We start from the raw sequence: 22,589 nt of genomic DNA, 5'->3' as shown, positions 1-22,589 counted from the left end.
TCAGTATTAAAAACATTTTAGCATAATTTCCCCCAATTTAGAACATCAACTTCCATGTTTACTTTAAAGTGATAAACACAACACAATCCTGGAAGTCAGTCCAGTAGTATTTAATCCCAAGTAAATGTGTCTAGGAATGCAGCCATCACAGTGTTTTTTAAACCCAAGTTTTGATCTTTGAAAAAGTGTTTGTTTACATTTGTAAGGTTGCACACCACTCACTACCTGCTGCAAGTACTCTTGTAAGATTAATTCTTTGCAACTCAAAATCCCTGGTGCCCTTACTAGTAATGTTTGAGCCAATGGAAGACTTCCCCAGGAGCAATCCCAGACCCCCTGTGTTCCCCCTGCTCTTAGGACTTTCTCAAGTGTTTTGCTTGTAGCATGGTATCAGTTAGAAGGAAATCATACTCCAGCCTTCCACTTTAAAACAAAAGACCCTAAAGAAATTTGCAAATGCCGTCACATATTTGCAATACTTAATGAGCTCACGTTTACATTTGTGCTCCCAAACATGTCTAGTGGGGAGAGTGTAACCAGCCTTGTGTGACAGAATAGCGTCTGTTCACGGTTGCTGGGTCAAGCAGTTGCACTGTTGATCATTTGTAAGTTTCAGCAGGAAGCTGGGAAACAGCATGTTCCCTGTTAATCCCTTCCCAACCAAAACTGCACTGGCTAGCTGTTACAGCTTAACTTTAGTGCACCTACCCCATCTTCAGTTGTTAAAAACATCTCATTTTCCAATAACGTGAATGAGTCTGCACAAGTGTCAGGCGTGTTTGCTTCTCTTCATTTGCATGCCACTGGAAGAGATCAGAAATACGTGCTTTTGATTTCAAACTAACTGCAGTTTCCCATTACATCCACCCTCAGAGGTATATGGTTTGACTGTAGTTAGTGAAATAAATCAGGAGCAAGCATGATTTTATGTCCTGTTTTTTGTTGTTCTCAAATCAACTTACGTAGAGTAGGGGACCAGGGTAATGCCATGCTGTGTGGCATCGGTTGCCAACAATGCCCATATATGCCCATAGAGGCCTTTCCAACTAAGTGTAGGAAGAACTTTCTGACTGTAAGGCAGTGGAACAGACTCTCTCAAAGGGTGGTGGGCTCTCCTTCCTTGGAGGTTTGAAGAAGAGGTTGGATGGTTGCCTGTCATGGATGTATTTTGAGATTCCTGCATCGCAGGAGGGTGGGACTAGATGACCCTTGGGGTCCCTTCCAACTCTGCAATTCTGTGATTCTATGGATGATGCCATTGTGGCTACTCCTAGACTGCAAGCCTAAAGCTGCCATCTTGTGTATGCTTCCTTGGGAGGAAGCCCCACCCAATTCATCCGTGGAATTGAGCTTCATGGCTGCAACCTAAGCATAGGAACAAAGGAAGCTGCCTTATAGCTGAATTAGGCCAGTGCTCCCATCTGGCTTTGTATCAGAGACTGACAGTATCTCTCTAAGGATTTCCTCCAGCAGCCATATCTGGAAATCTGTGACCTCCTCCCTACAACACACACACTCCACCACTGTGTTATAGCTGTGCCCCCAAAGCACACTGGCTGGATCACTGGGACTTCCTTCTAAGCAGAGTTAGGGTCAAACTGCACTTCCCATGATCAGGGGGAAAACAAAGGGCCAGGCTGCCAGGGCTGGAGTCAGATGCAGGTCAGCACAAAGAAGCAAGGCCAGTTGTCAGTGCTCAGCCAACTTTTTATTCAAGGAAATGAATATACAACTCAGCAACACTTCCCAGTAGGTCTTGCCCCTGTGGAGAAGTTGTCAGGACTGAGGTCCCTGCCTTCTAAGGCTCTTCCTCTCCCAAGCAGTCTCAAACAGCATCTGAGCATCTTTGGCCTCTGTTCCACTCTCCTCATTAATCTGTGCGTTCTTGGAGACAAGGCTGGAGGGGAGCTTGTCGCAGCAGGAGAGGAAGACTCCCTGGATTCCTCATCAGTCTCTTGACGCCCCTCCTCTGCTTCAGCCTTGGAGTCTGAACTGCTTCCTTCCACAGGTTCTTCCTGCTCACTAAACTTTGTTGCCCCTTCAGCTTCCAGCTAGATTCTTTGAATTGCAGAAATTGGCCTCTTGGCTTATAGTGGCCACTGACACATGGCTTAAAAAAGAAAGAAAGAGGAGACTGATTTGCAAATGCTGTATATAGATGCACATTTAAAAATGATTACTACCCTACTGAGTCATACAAAGTAGACCCATTGGTTTTGGTGAGTCTGAGTATGAATTAGCTGGATGCATCATTTTACTCTTGAGTATGACTAATGTTAGATATCAGCCTATAATTTTTATAGAGGAATGCAATACATCTCACTGTAGTGGGGAGGACCAGGGCCTGTGTGAATGTGCTCAGTCTTCTGCCAAGGGGCTGGCTGCTGATGGGCAGTTCCTGGGCCCCTGCTTTCCTTTCCTTTTAAACCAGATTTGGAATGGACAGCCATTCAAACAGAGGACATCATACAGAGAACTGCCACCCGTCCTTATTCTGCCACCTGTCCTTATCCTAACCTTCTGATAGCCCTTCAAATGGACACAAGTCTTCTCCAAAGGAGGACACTGACCACCCTGTCTTTGCCCTGCTTGTTCTGCTAATGTGTGCATGTGGTACCAGTTGCTCTGTCATTGAGACCTTGTCCATTTTCCACATAATTTAAAAAGGTTGCATTTTTGGGAGTGCGTGTTGTTTCCTAAACAAACATAGATGTGAAATTAGACTCTCTTTAAAAAAGTACTAGGGGAGTAGTACTCCTTAGTACCTGGGAATGCTAGGATAGGAAGCACCCACATGATCCAGCCTATCTAGACACACCTTGTGATGCATCAGGGGAGCATCATTAGAGCAGCAGGCACAGTGCACAGGTTGTTGAACTGGTCCTTAGATGCCATGGCAGAGTTCAGAACCAAGCTTATTCATTGAAATCCCCACACAAAAACACTCCCATGCTAATACTTTGGGATTTGAGTGATATAGGGGAAAATAGAGAGGCATGATGGTTGCATTAGAAGTTAGCGAGGACACTGCAGGGACTTGAACCCTGACCTGGAAACCTTGAAGGTGGTGCTTGAAATGGTCCTTAGGTGCAATGGTGGAGTTAAGAATCAAGATCAGTCACTGGAGTCACCACCCTCCCATGCTAATACTTTGGCTTAAGAAAAAGGGAGCCAATTGTTATTTGGGCAGTGTGAGATAGAGAAATAGAGAGGGATAGAGAGAGAGAGGATAGCGAGACATAGAGAGAGAGGGATAGAGAGCGATAGCAGTTGCATTGGAAGTAAGCATGGACACCGCAGGGATTTGAACCCCGTCCTGGGAACCAGGAGCGCTGACCACCAGTGCCTTTTGCTTTTTTTTTGAGCAATGCAACAAGGGGAAAAGCAAAACCTGAGAGAACATTCTGTGAATGTTCTCTCAGGAAAAAGAAAAACCTTAAGAGTTATGAAGAAATCTGCTGCAAAAGGCTTCCACTTCTGATGAGTCAGGGACTGCAACCTGAAAGAGTCTTAGCAGAAAACAATGTTAGTGCAAAAAGTTGCAGATGGAACACGATAAGAGATTTCTTCCCTAGTCAAGCAAGTGGTACTGACCTAAATATCCTTGAACAATGGAATACCATTTTGACTGCCATTTTTGTCTGAAGCTGTATGAGCCATTCATCTTTGTTGTTGTTGTTTAGTCGTTTAGTCGTGTCCGACTCTTCCTGACCCCCTGGACCAGAGCACGTCAGGCACTCCTGTCTTCCACTGCCTCCCGCAGTTTGGTCAAACTCATGCTGGTAGCTTCGAGAACACTATCCAGCCATCTCGTCCTCTGTCGTCCCCTTCTCCTTGTGCCCTCCATCTTTCCCAACATCAGGGTCTTTTCCAGGGAGTCTTCTCTTCTCATGAGGTGGCCAAAGTATTGGAGCCTCAGCTTCAGGCCATTGATCTAGAGGGGCACAAAAGAGAGATAAAATTCAGACTTCAATCTCTGCCATTAAGCTTAGTGTGTGGAAAGAGGAAAGATTGCTCAATGCTCACCCTTTTGTTTGTCCATTTGACTTCATGTGTCTGGCAGCTCCTTCTGTTGGTCTGCGATCTAGTCACTATCCTGCCAGCAGGTGAGCCTCAATGTGGTGACACGGAATAGGGCCTCTTCTGACATATACAGAAGAATCCTTTGCTGTAAAAAGTCGCAAACCGTCTTGCCGCAACCTTAAAACGAATGAGGAATCAGAGAGTACTATTTTGACTAGATATTGCCTCCCTAGTCAAGCAAGGGATACTCACCTTGATGTGGTTCAGTCAAAGAGTGCCATTTTGACAGTCATTTTTTCAAGAAGCGGATGAAGAGATTAAAAAGGAGAGACCAGTACAAAAGCATTGCACTGAAAAAGATCACTGAGTTGTCTTCATCCAAAGACTAGTTAGTTTGTAAGGTAAACAAAACTTTAAGACTTAAAAGTGTCTTAGCACAAGAATTGCAGGTGGAAAAGAGATTTTCTCTCCAGCGAAACACGAGATACTCACCTAGAAGCCGCCACCTTTTGAAAAGTCAAAAGTATTTAATAGTTACCTTCCTTCAACTGCAGAACTAATTTCCAGGTGTGAAGTTACTGGCAAAGGAAGCTGACTGCTAGACCTGGTTTTAAAATTGGCATTTTAAATGCATTACCTTCAGTGCTGGAGGAACCAAGTTTTTTGTGTAGAGTCAACACTTTGTGTTGTCTGAGCTATGCAGCAAAAAAATAAAATAAAATCCGAAAACCTTGGTTATTACCACCAAAGAACCACGTTACGCATCAGGGATAATTTTGCCTGGCCTGTTCCATAGTTGCCTTTTGAGCTCCATTTCCCATATCTTTTCGTAATCTTGCCGGTTCTGCTGGAAAGGCTTAGTGGAGTTGATGTTCTAGTCTGCTTCCTCATCTGATCCTCACAACAACCCTGTGAGGTAGGTTAGGCTGAGAGATAGAGTGCTTCATGGCACAGTGAGGATTTGAACTCGAGTTTCCCAGGTCCTAATCCAGCACTCTAGCCACTCTCAGGAACTTCCTTTGGAGAAAGCACTTTCCCCCAGGATCCTGGACTTGCCATGTCCCTGAGGAGTCACTCTCCAGTCGCCATCAGCAGGATCATCCTCAAAATGCTTTATTTGCCTTTTCAGCAAGTTTTAAACTTACCTGTCTTTCTCTCCTTCTCTCCAACCTGAGCCAACATGAAATTAGAAGGAACGGCTTTGTCCTCTCCTTGTCTTCTTTGCCCCCCCTATATGCACATTTCTAGCTTCAGCAACAAAAAACTCAAACTTTCCCTTCGTGAAATGACTTCTCTAGTTGCCTTTTAAAAGAAAAGCCTTCTATTTTCCCTACTCATTTTCACTCTTCTTTAAGCGGACTTCATATCCATGTACCCTTTCATGTGCTCCTTCTTTTCATCCAAAGTCTCCTTAGTTTGAAGTTTCCTTCATCTTCATTTTCTCTTGGCTTTTCCAGTTAAGTATTTTCATTTTTCTTGATTCTCTTTAAAATCTCCATCTTGGTATTTTTCTCAGTTTTTGTTTGTTTGTTTGTAAAATACGTCCACCATGACTTCTGTGACTCTGCAGGAAGAGGTGGCTTCATCTGAGTGTTGTGGGCTCTTCAGACACAACTGTAAAGAGAGGGTGTCAGTGAGATGGACCTGGAAGAGACTGGGGTCTTCAGCCCCTTTTCTCTTTCCTACAGAAACAGAAGACCAAAAACAGCAGGTTACCTAAAGCCGCGCAATCAAAATGCATGTTTCTCTCAATAATACACTGCTGGTTTTTACTTGATGTATCAAGAGGTCTTACTCACTTTGCATCTTGGGAGTTAACAGTTCTGCCTCAGACACAGTGAACTCTGCGACGTCTGTAAAACAGAAGATCTGGAACAAAAGAAAGAGTGTTGTCCCACCCGCAAATGTACCTCACTGTGGACCGACACAGGAAAAGGCCTTCTCTGCAGTGACATCTCGACAGTAGAAGTTCCCTTGGAAACAGGAATGGCGGCCACCTGGCGTCTTCAGTTCCCAGCTCATCTGAAAAAAATGACTGAATGACCAATGTTGCTAAGTGCAAGCTCCTTAGGAACTTGTATATTTTATGTATTATTACATCAGTAACCTACCTTTTCTCCAGTGAGCTCATGGCGGTGTGATCGTCCTTCTCCTGTGACCTGAAAAAGTCTTTGCACAAAGAGTTGCAGAAGGAAGACAATATACCGTATTTTTCGCTCAATAAGACGCACCCGACCATAGGACGCACCTAGTTCTAGAGGAGAACAAGAAAAAAAATGTTCTCTCTCTGCGCAGCGCCTCTCCACCAAAGCGGCAGGAAATGGAAGGGGCTCCGTTTCTCCTGCCGCTTCGCTGAGGGGCCCTGTGCAGCTTTCCCTCTCCGCGCAGCTCCCCTTCAGCAAAAACCTTGGTTATTATCACCAGAGAGCCATGTTACACATCAGGGGTAATCTTGCCTGGCCTGTTCCATAGTTGCCTTTTGAGTTCCATTTCCCATTTCTTTTCAAAATCTTGCCGGTTCTGCTGGAAAGGCTTAGTGGAGTAGATGTTCTAGTCTGCTTCCTCATTGGATCCTCACAACAGCCCTGTGAGGTAGGTTAGGCTGAGAGATAGAGTGCTTCATGGCAGAGTGAGGATTTGAACTCGAGTCTCCCAGGTCCTAATCCAGCACTCTAGACACTCTCAGGAACTTCCTTTGGAGAAAGCACTTTCCCCCAGGATCCTGGACTTGCCATGTCCCTGAGCAGTCACTTTCCAGTCGCCATCAGTAGGTTCATCCTCAAAATGCTTTATTTGCCTTTTCAGCAAGTTTTTAACTTACCTGTCTTTCTCTCCTTCCAAGGCAACCTGAGCCAACATGAAATCAGAAGGAACGGTTTTGTCCTCGCCCTGTCTTCTTTTTTCCCCACCTGCACATTTCTAGCTTCAGCAATAAAACCACCAAATTTTCCCTCCGTGAAATGACTTCTCTAGTTGCCTTTTAAAAGAAAAGCCTTCTATTTTCCCTACTCGTCTTCCCTCTTCTTTAAGCGGACTTCATATCCATGTACCCTTTCATGTGCTTCCTCTTTTCATCCAAAGACTTATTAGTTTGAAAGGTAAATAAAACTTGATTTCCCCTCCTTCACATTCCTTCATTTATCTTCATTTTCTCTTGGTTTTTCCATTTTTAATTTTCTTGATGGATTTCTTGATCCATCTTGGCATTTTTCTGAGTTTTCAGTTTAAATTTTGCTTGGCTAAACTCGTTTCGGGGGGACTTCCTCAAGATCCATCATATGTCTACAATTTACTGTCCGTGTGTTATTAGGATTAAGTCTTCTTTGATCTTCTATTTTCCTTCAGTTTCCTTTTAGTTTAAAATTGAATGTCTCTCCTAACACTTTTTAGGGACAAACGCCTGATTAAGATATATGCGCACAGTATTTATAATCAACCACGAAAGAGATCACAGGTTAAAATTACCCGTGTCCCCTTTGAAGTTGTAAATGATGAATTTCAGCAGTGAAATCCCTTCATTTATTCTATAAAAAATTCCCAATAGTTTTCAAAAGCATCTAACCCAAGGTGGTTTCAGTTGCTTTTTCAAACCTGTTTCATCTTCCCAGCCTCCCTCTCCTAATCCCTCTGCCCCTTAACTCATTCAGCTCTGACCAGTGAGAGGGCTAACACCAGTACTATAGCCAGGGACAGGCTCACTCACTGGAATATGGCTCGCTCCTTCCGCCACCAGTAGGTCATAACCACACATAAAAAAGTCCCTTGCAGCATTAATACAGTGGGTGCAAATGTCTTTATTTTTGACAGGGGGTCACTTCAGGGCTTTGATGGGAAATGAGTATTTTCTTTCCAAATTAAAACATTCAGTAAAGACAAGGGAACTGAATTTGTAATCCACCCAAATCTCATGGAGTACAAATTACAGGAACATGACCTGCACAGGAGAATAAGGGAAAGACTATGGGAAGAGGGGCTGACTTGGATCTCAGTGGCCCCCATTGAATTCTATGGAGCAAAGTAAATGGGCTGTACAGTTGGAAAAGTAATATGGGGTACAGCTGGAAAGGACAGCAGTTGCTTCTCACTCCTATGTATAGAGAACATTCTATGATAGAATGAATGAAGACTGGGTGCTTGTTTTTAAAAAAAGTTGGCTTAAAAAGAAAGAAAGTGGTGGTTGATTTTAAATCATTGCTCCCGTTTGTAGCATACTGGCCGTCTTTCCCTTGAAAATTGCTTTGTTGAAATATAATACCTGGTTGGTGGATGGGAAGGGTTTGGAGTGACTGAAATAGATGTACAGCTCCACTAATTACAGAAGAAATTTAATTTCACTCTGAAGATTAAAAACCTCAGTGTTTGATGCTTAAGAATGCCTTGTGTGGTTTAAAGTTAAGTGCTCTTTTCTCTCTTCTATCTCTGTCTTAACTTTAACCGCCATGACATGATTGCATAATTATTGTAACTTGCAAAACCGGATGAATCTTAGCACAATGTGTAAAGTTACTTTCCAGATAAACATCTCTGAAGTTGGACTGTTATTTTACAGGAAAGCAGTTAGAGGTGAAAGACCGTGTGAAATTGCTTTGGATATGGTTTTTATCCTGCTGTAACCACAGTTGTGTAATGCATGACATCATTAATCTGTTTGCCATTGCCAGTAGATTTAAAATTCTCCTAATCAAATGCATTCATTTTAAAGGAATTTGCCTTGTTTGGTACACTTCTTTCTTGCATTGGGCAAGAGAGAGCAGAAGGCTGATCTATAAGATGGTCTATAAGATCCTTTAACATTTTAGCAGCCACTGGCCCATTTGAAAATGGGGGCTGACTGGTAGTATTCCAGATAAGCCCACACTTGACTTGTCTAGCTTGATATCCTAACTGCATATAACGTGACTGCAATGAAAGGTTTTTGCTTGAGATGATAGCTTGTTTGCATAACTATTCAGTAGTTCCTCTTTTAATACCTGACAGGAAAATGTCAGTGACATGACAGATGATTTCTCACGGGGAGAAATGTTTCATTGGGGGTCCATCTGGTTCAGTGTTTATATTAGTGCACTCTGAGAGACAGCCAAGATTCGGAGTAAGGTGTTATTTTGCTCCGTTGTATGTGTAATTTTCCTGCCCACCTAGCGGTTCGATAGCACGTCAAAGTGCAAGTAGATAAATAGGCGGGAAGGTAAACAGCGTTTCCATGCGCTGCTCTGGTTCGCCAGAAGCGGCTTAGTCATTCTGGCCACATGACCCAGAAGCTGTACGCCGGCTCCCTCGGCCAATAAAGTGAGATGAGCGCAGCAACCCCAGAGTCGGTCATGACTGGACCTAATGGTCAGGGGTCCCTTTACCTTTACTATGTGTAATTTATTTTTATTTTTATTTTTTGCATATCCAACAAATGTGTATCTTTGAAGGCCATGAACAAACATGCCTGAATCCAAATCCTTGTACAGTGGTACCTTGGGTTACATACGCTTCAGGTTACATATGCTTCAGGTTACAGACTCTGCTAACCCATAAATAGTGCTTCAGGTTAAGAACTTTGCTTCAGGATGAGAACAGTAATCATGCTCCGGCAGTGCGGCAGCAGCAGGAGGCCCCATTAGCTAAAGTGGTGCTTCGGGTTAAGAACAGTTTCAGGTTAAGTACGGACCTCCGGAACGAATTAAGTACTTAACCCGAGGTACCACTGTAGTCAGTTCTTGAAGCCTGAAGTGCAGAAGGCAAGAAGGTTCTGCTCAGTTGATCAGGCAAAGGTTGAGATGTGAAAGCCTGGAGGTAAAAATAAAATAAAATAAAGAGCAAAGGTGCAACTGCTTATTTCCCATTTTTTTCTGATTTTTTCCCCCCAGGCCTTCACATCTCTAAGCAAGGGTAAGAGGCAGGATCACTTAAAATTCTAGGGCTAGACTACCGCAATGTGCTGTATACAGTACTGCCCTTGAAGTCCATTATTGATCATGTAGGTGCTCCTTTAGTCCAGGCATGGGAGCCTCAGGCGAAGGGGTTGAATGTGGCCCTCCAGAATCTCTTTTCTGGCCCTCGGGACTCTTTTCAGGTGACACCCTGCCCTCATGCACAGTTCTTCCCAGGCCACACTCCTCACTAGACTTCCTTTTCATCCCCTTTCAATGGCTTTGCCTAGCTGGGACGTGTCCTTGAATCACTGTCATCATTGTTGTTGATTGTATAGGCTACTCAGAGCATAAAGCCGTCGAAACAGTAAAACAGGATAAAACAAGCTCTAAGAACAATAACATTGATTCGGGAACAATAAAACCATCCATCCAAACTCTAGAAAAAACACCCACTGATACTATAAACCGGCCAATAACTTAGACAGGAAGTCCTGGGTGAGCTTTCTTAGGAGTGGATGCGCCGCCACCAATTTCAAAACAGTGGGAACTACCTCATCCTGTAACAATGCCTTCACCACATCCCAAACCCACCCAAACATGCCCTGCTGGGTAGATTTTATTAACCATGAAGGACAGGGATCAAGGGAGCAACATGGTTAGATGCATCACTGCAAGCACTTTCTTATAATGCTACAGTGGTACCTCAGGTTAAGTACTTAATTCGTTCCGGAGGTCTGTTCTTAACCTGAAACTGTTCTTAACCTGAAGCACCACTTTAGCTAATGGGGCCTCCTGCTGCCGCCGTGCTGCCGGAGCACAATTTCTGTTCTTATCCTGAAGCAAAGTTCTTAACCTGAAGCACTATTTCTGGGTTAGCAGAGTCTGTAACCTGAAGCGTATGTAACCTGAAGAGTATGTAACCCGAGGTACCACTGTACTTGCTTGCCTGGATGGAATATAAAGAGGGCTGTGTGAGTCTGTGTAGAAAGTAGACTTGTACAAATGTACAGTTTTCCATTTGGTGCTCTGCTAACTTTTGCCCCTGGCCTTGCCCCATGTTGACATGTAGTCCCCCGACATTTCACAGATGAGAGGACAAGCCCTCAGCCTGAAAGATGGTCTCCTGCCACTGCTTCAGTAGATTATAGGGTCTGTTCTGGCTATGATTTAAGACTGCAGGTTTTGACCTTGCAAAGACTTGAAGGAACTTGAATCTTTATAGCAAAGAAACCTCTCCTCTCCTTTTGTAGGCGATTCTTATACAGCGAATAAGAATCATGAGGCATATAAGTGTCCCTAGTGGCTGTTGCTCAGCTCTCAGTTCATTGTCTCTGGAAGTTAGCCAATATCTGAGCTTGGTATTTTCTGGAAATGATGCAAGATGTTTTAATTATAGCATTGTAATATATAAACAGGGAAAAAACAGTTTTTAGTTTCTGTATTTCTTGTAGGTTAGTTCTTTTAATTGTATTGTGAAAACTTCAATTAATTTTTTTTAAAAATTCTACACAGAGAGACATATATATGAATGAAAAGATTGAAGACACTGGGATGTATAAATAATAGAATATGTATTTTAAATGTCATGATTTTCGTATTCCAAAATGGTTGTTGCTGACACTGTCTCAGAGAGAGGAGAGAGAGTGACAAGGTAATAAATCTGAATAAATAGACCAAAATAGGTTAAAATAGTAGTCAGCAGTCATAATACTTTTAAAGCTTCACATGAGAAGCGATGCTTGGCATTTATATTGCTTTTTTTTTTGCTGCTCAAAGCATTTCATATTGTCTTTCATATAGATTACTTTCATTTTTATGGGGCTTCGTGGGGCAGACTCTTAAATGCTTATTCAAATACAGTGGTACCTCGCAAGACGAATGCCTCACAAGACGGAAAACTCGCAAAACGAAAGGGTTTTTGGTTTTTTGAGTTGCTTCGCAAGACGATTTTCCCTATGGGCTTGCTTCGCAAGACGCAAACGTCTTGCAAGTTTGTTTCCTTTTTCTTAAAACCGTTAATACAGTTGCGACTTGACTTTGAGGAGCAACTCATAGCACGTGGTGTGGTAGCCTTTTTTGAGGTTTTTGAAGACTTTGGTATTTTTGAAGCTTTTCCAAAACTTTTCCGACACCGTGCTTCGCAAGACGAAAAAAACCGCAAGACGAAAAAACTCGCGGAACGAATTAATTTCGTCTTGCGAGGCACCACTGTATAAAGGAACGAGGTTACCCTTACCAATAATACCACAATGATGAGAGGGCAGTAGTCATTTAAAAAACAAACAAGAAACACTTGTATTACTATGCTCAGTTTTGTTCTCTCTAATGCCATTTTCTGAAATGCCTCCTATTACTTGCCACTTTTTCATTGTAAACGTCTAAATCGCTTTTAAATCTCAACTCCCCTTTTAGACCTCCCCAGTGCCTGTTGGTTTTATTTGGTGGGGAGACGAAGGCATTGACTGAAACTAAATGTGCAGGCCAGTGGCATCCAACTTCATGTGGGATGTTCATGTCTACTGTTCTATGCTACCTCTAAATTTTGCGGTCTCATCTAAACCTGCATTCTGCGCATTCATACTAGATTATGCACATAAAAAGGTAAAGGGAACCCTAACCATTAGGTCCACTCGTGACCAACTCTGGGGTTCATAAGGCTCATCTCGCTTTATTGGCCGAGGGAGCCGGCGTACAGCTTCCGGGTCATGTGGCCAGCATGACTAAGCCGCTTCTGGCAAACCAGAGCAGCGCTCGGAAACGGCATTTACCTTCCCGCCGGAGCGGTACCTATTTATCTACTTGCACTTTGATGTGCTTTCAAACTGCTAGGTTGGCAGGAGCAAGGACCGAGCAACGGGAGCTCACCCCGTCGTGGGGATTCAAACCGCTGACCTTCTGATCAGCAAGTCCTAGGCTCTGTGGTTTAACCCACAGCGCCACCCGCGTCCCTTTTAGATTATGCACACACTCCCCTCCCTATTTTAAGATTCACTGATTTCTTGCTTGCTAGCATTTCTCTAAAAGCCCATCTGTGAAAGCCCAGGCAACACACTACATTTTCCGTCGGCAGATGGAGGTGGAAATGCAATGACAAAAGTCATGTTGATCTCATTCCAATAAGTATCACTTTGGAAGACTTCCTACACAATTATTTTGGTTCTGTATACTTAGAACTGCCTTTATTTATGCCACTTCTCAACCCCTGCCCATGTTTGAACAGCTCAGGAAGTGCCTTGCATGCATGCAGCACCCCAGGTGGTCTCCCATCCGGGCAGCATATGGGACAAGTCCTGCTTAGCTTCAGCAGTAGATTTTCGTCATGTGCCTTCTAAGCATTCTCTGGGAAGAAACACTCCCTTGCTGCTTACAAGGGTGGGGGGAATCAAAGCTCTTCCCCAGCAATCAACATTCATTAGGAAGTCACAATGTTGTTTAAAAAAGCAAAACATCTATTGCAGGCATATGGCATTATCTCCTACCTCAATTCATCAAAGGAGAGTTACATTCAGAGATAAGGAGATCCTTAAACACATGGAGAAAAACACTGGGTCCCACCCACGGAATCTGTCGTCTTTGCAATTGCATTAATTAATGTTAATAATAATAATAATAATAATAATAATAATTTTTTATTTATACCCCGCCCTCCCCAGCCAAGGCCGGGCTCAGAGCGGCTTACAAGCAATAATAAAAACAAGATGAATGATTACAACTTAAAAACAAAAATAAAATACAACATTAAAATAATGGAACATTAAAATATTAAAATGTAGCCTCATTGCAGGAGGAGAAGGAAAAGAAAAAAGAAAGAGAGGGAGGGAGGGAATCAAATTGGCTCCAAGCCAAAGGCCAGGCGGAACAACTCTGTCTTACAGGCCCTGCGGAAAGAAATCAGATCCTGCAGGGCCCTGGTCTCATGAGGCAGAGCGTTCCACCAGACTGCAGCCAGAGTTGAAAAGCTGCTCTTTATGATGAAACTGAAATGCTGTAGGTGACAAGCGCTACCTCTTTGCCTGCTCCGTCCCCATAATACATTCCTTTACAAAAACCATTCAAACATATGTAATGAGAAGCAGATTTCTTCTGTTGGGACTGCTATTAGTACTGTTGCTGTTTCAGAGAACTAGGGCAGTTTGGGGGCTGAGAGACTGAGTTGGGAGCCAGGAAATATCTGGTTCAGATTTCATCGAGTTGACCCTAGACAAGCTCCTCTCTCTCAGTCACAGCCCCCTTTCCATGGTCTAGAGATCAGACTTACCCCCATTGTAATGTTTACTAAAATATGTGAAGGAAAACTTGGAGCCATGCAAAAGCATTCTTATAAATGTTTGACTTGGTTTGTTATATTTCTGTGCCACTTTTGTTCAAATGAATCCCGAAGCGGCTTACAAACAATAAATAACAGTAACGTGATAAAACATAATAGAACAATGCCAAGCGTCATTAATTAAGATTGGCCCCCATCTGTGAGCTAAGCTGATCTTGATTCCATATGAGAACGATGAAGAGGTTTAGAATGCAGCATGAATGTCACATTTTGTAAATAAGATGGTTTGAGTTTTGTGTCTCTTGTTACTTGGGAGGCAGTGTTTATTGCTCACATTTGGTGGGTTGAATACCCACAATAAGCAGCTGGTGTTTCTCTTCTGTAATAATTATTCAAGACCATATTCCATAGTTGGAGATTTTGTTGTCGTTTAGTCGTGTCCAACTCTTTGTGACCCCATGGACCAGAGCACACCAGGCACTCCTGTCTTCCACTACTTCCCACAGTTTGGTCAAACTCGTGTTGGTAGCTTCGAGAACACCGTCCAACGATCTTGTCCTCTGTCATCCCCTTCTCCTTTTGCCCTCAATCTTTCACAGCATCAGGGTCTTTTCCAGGGAGTCTTCTCTTCTCATGATGTGGCCAAAGTATTGGAGCCTCAGCTTCAGGATCAGTTGGAGATTAGGCTGCTGGAATTAGTGCTCCCAGCATATTGAATACATTGAGAGCAAGAATCTGAAAATGGTGATCTGATAAGTTGTACGAGCATCTTTTTAGATTCTTACCTTCTCCTTCCTCACAGTATTATATTGTCAAAATAGATCTGTCACTTGATTCCACCATGAACATCTCACCTTATGTTTATTACTAGAGACAGTTGAGTAGTTTTTTTAAAGAGAATTCAAAGTAATTTGAGAGAGGCATTGTTTCTCGTGGTGTCTATCAGAGGCAACATGAAACGTCCGTACCGAAACAGTTCAGAAACTTGCCAGACCTGATTATCAGAGGCAAAAGCAAGAGAAATATACATGCCATAAGCAGAACTCTTTCCTTCAAACTGTCTGGAGAAAAATGATGTTTGTCTTCAAAGCTGAGTAATAATAACCAAATGTGAATAAAATGAGCAGGTTTTGGTGTTTCTTTCTCAAAGGGAGGTTAGTCCAGGCCCTTCATGCAAACTGGGAAATCTTCCATAAACTATAGCTTCCTGTTTTCCCCCAAACAGGTTAATATTTCAGAAGTTGGTTGGGCAACTTGTGGCTTATTTGCCCACTTGCTTGTATGAAGGGAGAAGTGAAGGGACTGCTTGTATGGCAAAAGCACTCGTACATATCTTGGCTTATTCAGATGAGATACGTTCATCTGAATGCAACCGGTGTTTAATACAGATCTTTTTTGAGGCAAGCACAATGCCAAAACCTGCCTCCCATCCCTGGAAAGGCAGGGTCAGGGTTCATCCCTGTATTTGTAAGGTGCCTTGATTTATTTATTTGTGATATTTATGTAGGCTGCCCAGTAGCATGATTCTCTGGGCACTTTGTGAACTTAAAATAATAAAATACAATATTAAAAATCCCAGTCGTAAAACAGTAATTGTAGCGTGAAAAACTACCAGCACGTCCTGAGTTATCCCACATCCTTCCCTTCCATGCTCTTCTATTCCCTCTCATTTACAGGAAATATTACAGAGTTCTTATTATCCATTAGCTTCCTGAAGAAAGTGAAATGTAACCGCTAAGGCAGGTGTATGTTACCTGTGCTTAAGTAACCGTACTATTAAAGTTTAAAGATCTGTGTGTGAACTTTCAAGGCCTATTAGGAGTATCACTTGCTACCTCACAGGTGACTGAAGAGCAAGCTTTTTTCCTGCACTCCCTCTCTCCCTTTCCATTCCCACAATAAAGAAAGGCGGAAACAGTTGTGTACTTCACCCATAATTAATGAATGGTGCACAGTGTTTTTCATTATTGGGTATGTAGAGCGTTGCCGGTAATTCAGGGCTCAGTTATTTTATTTGCTTCTCATTTTGCTCCAGGTGGCTAGAGATGGCAAGGAAGGGATTCAGATGTAGCCACTCTCAAATAGAGTACCAGACATTAATTCCTAGTTTCCAGTTGGGAGTGGGGTGTAGAATCATTCTGAATGAGCCTCCATACAAAACAATTTTAGCTTTCTGTGCAGGGGTTTGCGTCGGGGAGAGCAGGTCTCTGCAAGTGGTCCAGAACAGATACAGTCATACCTTGGCTCCCGAACGCCTTGGGAGTCAGATGTTCCAGCTCCTGAATGATTGAAAACCGGAAGCAAGTGTTCCAGTTGTCAAACTTTTTTGGGAAGCTGAACATCCGACGCAGCTTTCCCTATTGTCTCTGGCGCACCTGTGCAATTGGAAACCAATTGGAAGCCGCTCTTTGGTTTCCAAACATTTTAGAAGTCAAAGAGACTTCCAGAACGGATTCCATTCGACTTCCGAAGTACAACTGTACTGGTTTTACCTCCTCAGTGGGAACTATGCCGACTTTCCAGAGTACGATAGAACAGTGGCTCTTCAAACTCTGTTCTAGGGAATCCACGGATCCTTGGAGAGTTACCAAAGAGTTCCACTTTCAATGATAATTCCACCATCCAACTTGTAGTCTTTGAATTCAGTGCAGAGTACAAAACGACACAGAGATGGTACGGAGAGAGAATACAGAGCTGCTCCATTAACTTGACTGTACAGATAAAAGGGGGCGAGAGCACTTAACTCAATGAGAAATGTGAAAGGCCTTTAAGTGGCAATATTATTGCATGCATTTGGACAGTCCTCTAACACTAATGCAGAAGCAGAGTGGTGCTTATTTCTGCAGCAGCATTGATTGCATTATGTATAGAGCAATCTTCTTTGTCGTAGTGGCTTTTGGATTACAGATCCCATCACCACTGACCATTAGCTATTCTGGCTAGGGCTGATGAGAGTTGTAGTCCAAAATATCTGATGGGCACCAGGTTGGGGTAGGCTGTTATAGAAAGTGCATGTGAGATAATTTTGAAAAACACTCCTGCCTACCATAATGTCTCTCTTCCCGGCCTCCCTAAGAATGCATCATCCATGTGTATTGCAAAATACTGCAACTCTCAGGGCCATGGCAGTCTTGAAATTTCATTTATCTGTATAGAAAATGATTTATGAGCTGCCCTTTGTTCTGAAATCACAGGCTGGAATTTGGGTTTGTGTGGGGGTTGGGCAATGACTTGCTAGTTTTCCAAAGTGGCTTTCAGATCCAGCATTCCCCCATCTGCAGTCTGAAGCAGTTATTGTTGTTGATTAGTTGTTTAGTCGTGTCTGACTCTTCGTGACCCCATGGACCAGAGCACGCCAGGCACTCCTGTCTTCCACTGCCTCCCGCAGTTTGGTCAGGCTCATGTTTGTAGCTTCAAGAACACTGTCCAACCATCTCGTCCTCTGTCATCTGAAGCAGAACTGTCTCATAAAAGTTGTGTAGCATGGTTGTGCTGCAGGTTAGAGTGTGTCTTGTGTTATGAAAGGGTAGTTGGAGGAGAAAGTTGATCTGCCATTCATATTCAGGGCTGCTGCTTCTGTTACCTTTAAAGACATGGGTGTGTTCATGCAAGTCCTCCCTTATGTCTGGAGAACTCATGAAAATGTCATCTGGGGCCTGCAATGCCAGTGTCACTCTCCGAGGTAATGAGCTTTAGAACAATTTCTGGAGTCTTGGTGAGCACAGATCTTGTCTCTTGGTAACTGTGTGGCGTAGTCATGGATCCAGTGCTAATCATCACCTTGGTGATGGTTTTCACCTTGGATAACAGAGGATGAAAGATTAGGAATCAGAACTCAATCTCTACTGTAGTTGTGTCCTCCCTGATTAAACCGCAGTGACGTCCAAGAGAAAAGAGGGAGACTTTGGAATGAATTCCTGGTTTAGTTTGTGGATAAGAGCCCCAGGTATCATGAATCTGTCTCACTCTTGACTATGATGCAGAAATCCTTTAAAGGCTGGAAGTTCTTAGTACTACTTCAAGGAAAGCAAAATTAGCTCTTATAAAAGGGGGGGGGCATAAAATGGCCTCTTTTCCCAAGGACATCAAATGATAAAAACAATTTTTAAATAGCTTCAAAATGGATTCTTCTGTTTACACTGCCTTTTTATGTGAGTGCTCGTTAGATAGATGTCTTACTGGCTGCATACAGGCAAGCAGCAGTGGTCAAAGTGGTGTGTTTGGTGATGAGCAACCCATCCTTGATTTCTCTCAGAACCTATTTTCTCCCTGTGAGGTCCAGTGGGTCCTTCCACTTTTATTTTGCCTGGTCTCAGAATCCTCTCCCTCTCTCCAGTTGTGCCCTTCCAGTTCATCTTCAGTGATAACATTACAGCTGGTGATGCAGTATGAAAGCGACTTCGGTCATAAGTGATGAATGTCTGACGATAACTTGACATGACTTGCTGAAACTGGAAGGGGCAGCTGTGCCCCTGGACATAAACAGGTTCCCTGACACATTGATTTAGTTTCCAGATGTTACTTGTTTCAGTGATGCTGTAGCTAGATATAGCAAAGACAATCTGTGAGATTTGGTGGGGAGGAAGAGCTGCCTCTTTTCCTACAGTTCCTTTCAATGTTTTGCTCTACGCTGTACCAAACACATCTTTAGGCACAGTGAGGAGGGACCTGCTGCAGATAGATATTTTGGGGTACCCTTTAAATGCCAACAAAACATTTATTTAGATTTTATTTTTTACCACTGTGGCAAAATGGTGGTTTGGAATTTCTGCCCTGGGTGCCAGAATGTCTTCTTGTTGCTCCGTCCAGTGCAGCAAAAATTCCTTCTGGCCCGTGCATTCTCTGTAATTTACATATATATTACATATTATATATTGAGAGCCAGTGTGGTGTAGTGGTTAAGAGCGGTAGTCTCGTAATCTAGGGAACCGGGTTCGCATCTCCGCTCCTCCACATGCAGCTGCTGGGTGACCTTGGGCCAGTCACACTTCCTTGAAGTCTCTCAGCCCCACTCACCTCACAGAGTGTTTGTTGTGGGGGAGGAAGGGAAAGGAGAATGTTAGCCGCTTTGAGACTCCTTAAAAGGGAGTGAAAGGTGGGATATCAAATCCAAACTCTTCTTCTTCTTCTTCTTAATTAGGGCAAGGCGGAAAGCTGACTTCTGAATAAATTACACCAAGTATGCATGCTTTTAGTATGTTGTTGTTTAGTCGTTTAGTCGTGTCCGACTCTTCGTGACTCCATGGACCAGAGCACGCCAGGCACTCCTGTCTTCCACTGCCTCCCGCAGTTTGGTCAAACTCATGCTGGTAGCTTCGAGAACACTGTCCAACCATCTCGTCCTCTGTCGTCCCCTTCTCCTTGTGCCCTCCATCTTTCCCAACATCAGGGTCTTTTCCAGGGAGTCTTCTCTTCTCATGAGGTGGCCAAAGTCTTGGAGCCTCAGCTTCAGGATCTGTCCTTCCAGTGAGCACTCAGGGCTGATTTCCTTAAGAACGGATAGGTTTGATCTTCTTGCAGTCCATGGGACTCTCAAGAGTCCCCTCCAGCACCATAATTCAAAAGCATCAATTCTTCGGCGATCAGCCTTCTTAACTCATGCAAAATGGTAAAAGTTGTAGAATAATTCTTCTGCTGCTAGACATGAGGATGAGTAAGCAGTTTTGCAGGAGCACTGAAGCCCCTGTTGCCCAAACTCACTTGAAATTTTCATCAGCTATAGTCTGGTTTCACCTGGAGGCATATCTGTGCAGCCATAAAAGATAACTTTCAAAACAAATGAAAAGCGAGATGCTCAGAGAGATGAGTTCTACTGGACCCTAGACTTGAATGGGCCCGTAAACATTCCTGAAATGATAATTGCTTTAACTACATACTCTTCATCTGTAGCTTTGGGAACTTAAATTTGTGGAAACAAGGTGCACCTGAGGATTGAAAAGGGTGAGGCCAAGACTACAGAGGTCCCAAGGCAGGAAGAGGAGACCTAAACCTGGGACTGCAGATAGAGTAGGAGGAGAGAAGAAACTGGAGCATTTTTTGTCTGCATTTCGGTAACGTTGGACAGCCTTTTGAGTCAAGATGGCAGCCCAATCTGTTCCAGATGTCACTGATTTGGACAGTGGAACCGGCCCTGATCGCCTCGGTTTGACCCACCTGGAGAAATCCCGGATTGTCGTGAGGCAAGGTGTCTGACACTGAGCAGTAATTGATCATACACTGAGGTAATATTCATGATGTAAAACAATATACCCCCTGCCCCTGGCTTTCATCTGTCAGCGTAATTCCTTCAAACTGCATGGGGAGGTCAGCACCATCTTGAACTAATAAAAATAAAAATAAATTATTATTTGTACCCTGCCCATCTGACTGGGTTGCTTGCCCCAGACACTCTGGACAGCTTCCAGCATCTAAAAACATATATTTAAATAGGTACACAATCATTAATAGCTTATGATCTTAGTAAAATTATTAACTGTTATTATGGTCATTAATGAGCACCTTTTGCTTTGGGCACCTCTGAAGCAGGTTTTTTTTTAATTTTGGTTCACTTTTTGGGCCAGGGGAGGGTGCAGGAGGTAGAGGAGAGAAAAAGTCTCATTGCACTTGTGGAGTTCCTGTTGTATAAGTGGGTGGATAATATAATTGCATCTCTATCCTCTTTGCGTTAATTTTATATTCCCCATAATTCATTTCTATCTTGTTTTCCACTCTCTGTACGGACATTCTTGCAGGACAGAAGCAGCTCAGCTGAAGAGTCTGATGACCTTGCTCAGTCATCAGCAATAAGTGCTTTCTAAATCAGTTACATAATACATTATCAACATTGGCAAAATTGCGTGGCCTGGCAATTACCTTAAGTCCAGCCTAGAGCTTTTCAAACAGCATTTTCCCTTGGGATAAGGCATTTTCGCATGCTGGGTTAAGTGGGTACAAGCAGTACGGTTTGAGGCAGCCTGACTGCCCTGGCTCTGTTTACTAGTTGTAAAATGTAATAATTTTGCAGTGCAATGTGTGTGTGGTGGAGAGGAGGGTCATAGTGGACTGTGTGCTTATGTGTGTAAGTCTAGATCTAGATCAAGGGAAGTAATAGTGCCACTGTATTCTGCCCTGGTCAGACCTCACCTGGAGTACTGTGTCCAGTTCTGGGCACCACAGTTCAAGAAGGACACTGACAAACTGGAACGTGTCCAGAGGAGGGCAACCAAAATGGTCAAAGGCCTGGAAACGATGCCTTATGAGGAACGGCTAAGGGAGCTGGGCATGTTTAGCCTGGAGAAGAGGAGGTTAAGGGGTGATATGATAGCCATGTTCAAATATATAAAAGGATGTCATATAGAGGAGGGAGAAAGGTTGTTTTCTGCTGCTCCAGAGAAGCGGACACGGAGCAATGGATCCAAACTACAAGAAAGAAGATTCCGCCTAAACATTAGGAAGAATTTCCTGACAGTAAGAGCTGTTCGACAGTGGAATTTGCTGCCAAGGAGTGTGGTGGAGTCTCCTTCTTTGGAGGTCTTTAAGCAGAGGCTTGACAACCATATGTCAGGAGTGCTCTGATGGTGTTTCCTGCCTGGCAGGGGGTTGGACTCGATGGCCCTTGTGGTCTCTTCCAACTCTATAATTCTATGATTCTAAGTTATAATTCCTGTACAGACACTCTTCTGCTGTATTACAACCAGCAACAGGCCCTTTCCATTCCATACGCTGAATCTCCACAAGTTAGTTGAAACAGCCCTCAGTAATGGCTACAGCCATGCCGTTCAGACACTCATTTTCTCAGTGCTCCATATAATGTGGTTGGCCTTAGTGCAGATATTCTGACCCACACCCAGAAAAGTCGATAGGGACTGAAATGCCTTTTAATATCATTGAGAAAGTACTGTGTCTGTGATGCTACGGAAGTCCTGTTTATGGCGATGGATTTGCGATGAGCTCATTCATGCTGGTAAGACAGGTATTGAATATGGATGCATGAACTAGCTCCCAAGAGGTCAGTCACTGAAGTGGCTCACCCGTTTTGTTTGTTTATAACTGGGTTTCCCAAAATTTTGCGTTCATGGACCCCTTGATAAAGTCATCCTTTACCCAGAATCTTAGGGATGCAAATGGAATAAAGTCAAGGAATATCAGCATATACCGTATTTTTCCATGTATAACACGCCCCCGTGTATAAGACACCCTCTATTTTTTGGGACTCCAAATTAAGAAAATGGGAAATTGCCCCATGTATGAGACGTCCCCCTTTCCTTAACATAATTTTTAAAGAAAAACTCCTAGTCTTATACTCAGAAAAATACGGTAATCAACATTTACTAATCTCCAGTTGACATCACTAGGAATCATAAAATGTTAAAAAAGTGAGATAGGATAATAAAAAGTAAAAGTGAACGTGTGTAAACATTTTTTTAGCAGCAAAGCAGAATGGTCTGATGCGGTTGTTT

At 43.2% G+C, this 22,589-nt stretch overlaps 1 protein-coding gene and 1 long non-coding RNA gene across 4 annotated transcripts in view; one reads left to right on the top strand and one right to left on the bottom strand.

Annotated features, from left to right (window-relative positions):
* The window catches only part of MFHAS1 (multifunctional ROCO family signaling regulator 1), a 53,181-nt gene that overhangs the window by 13,227 nt on the left and 17,365 nt on the right, over nucleotides 1-22,589 (top strand). The window lies entirely within an intron of this gene.
* LOC308466305 lies at nucleotides 1,687-8,762 on the bottom strand. 3 transcript variants are annotated; one of them, XR_013980704.1, is made up of 3 exons: nucleotides 5,823-8,741; nucleotides 3,595-5,705; nucleotides 1,687-2,110 (listed from the first exon to the last, which is right to left on the bottom strand). It is a non-coding gene; the product is annotated as an uncharacterized lncRNA (long non-coding RNA). The 3 variants fall into 3 exon arrangements; XR_013980705.1 differs by having other exon boundaries at nucleotides 1,687-3,934; nucleotides 4,027-5,705; XR_013980703.1 differs by having other exon boundaries at nucleotides 1,687-5,705; nucleotides 5,823-8,762.

This window comes from Podarcis pityusensis, assembly GCF_964106645.2.
Source record: "Podarcis pityusensis genome assembly, chromosome: 17".
Classification (NCBI taxonomy): domain Eukaryota; kingdom Metazoa; phylum Chordata; class Lepidosauria; order Squamata; family Lacertidae; genus Podarcis; species Podarcis pityusensis.
This window is presented reverse-complemented; position numbering and strand designations above follow the sequence as displayed.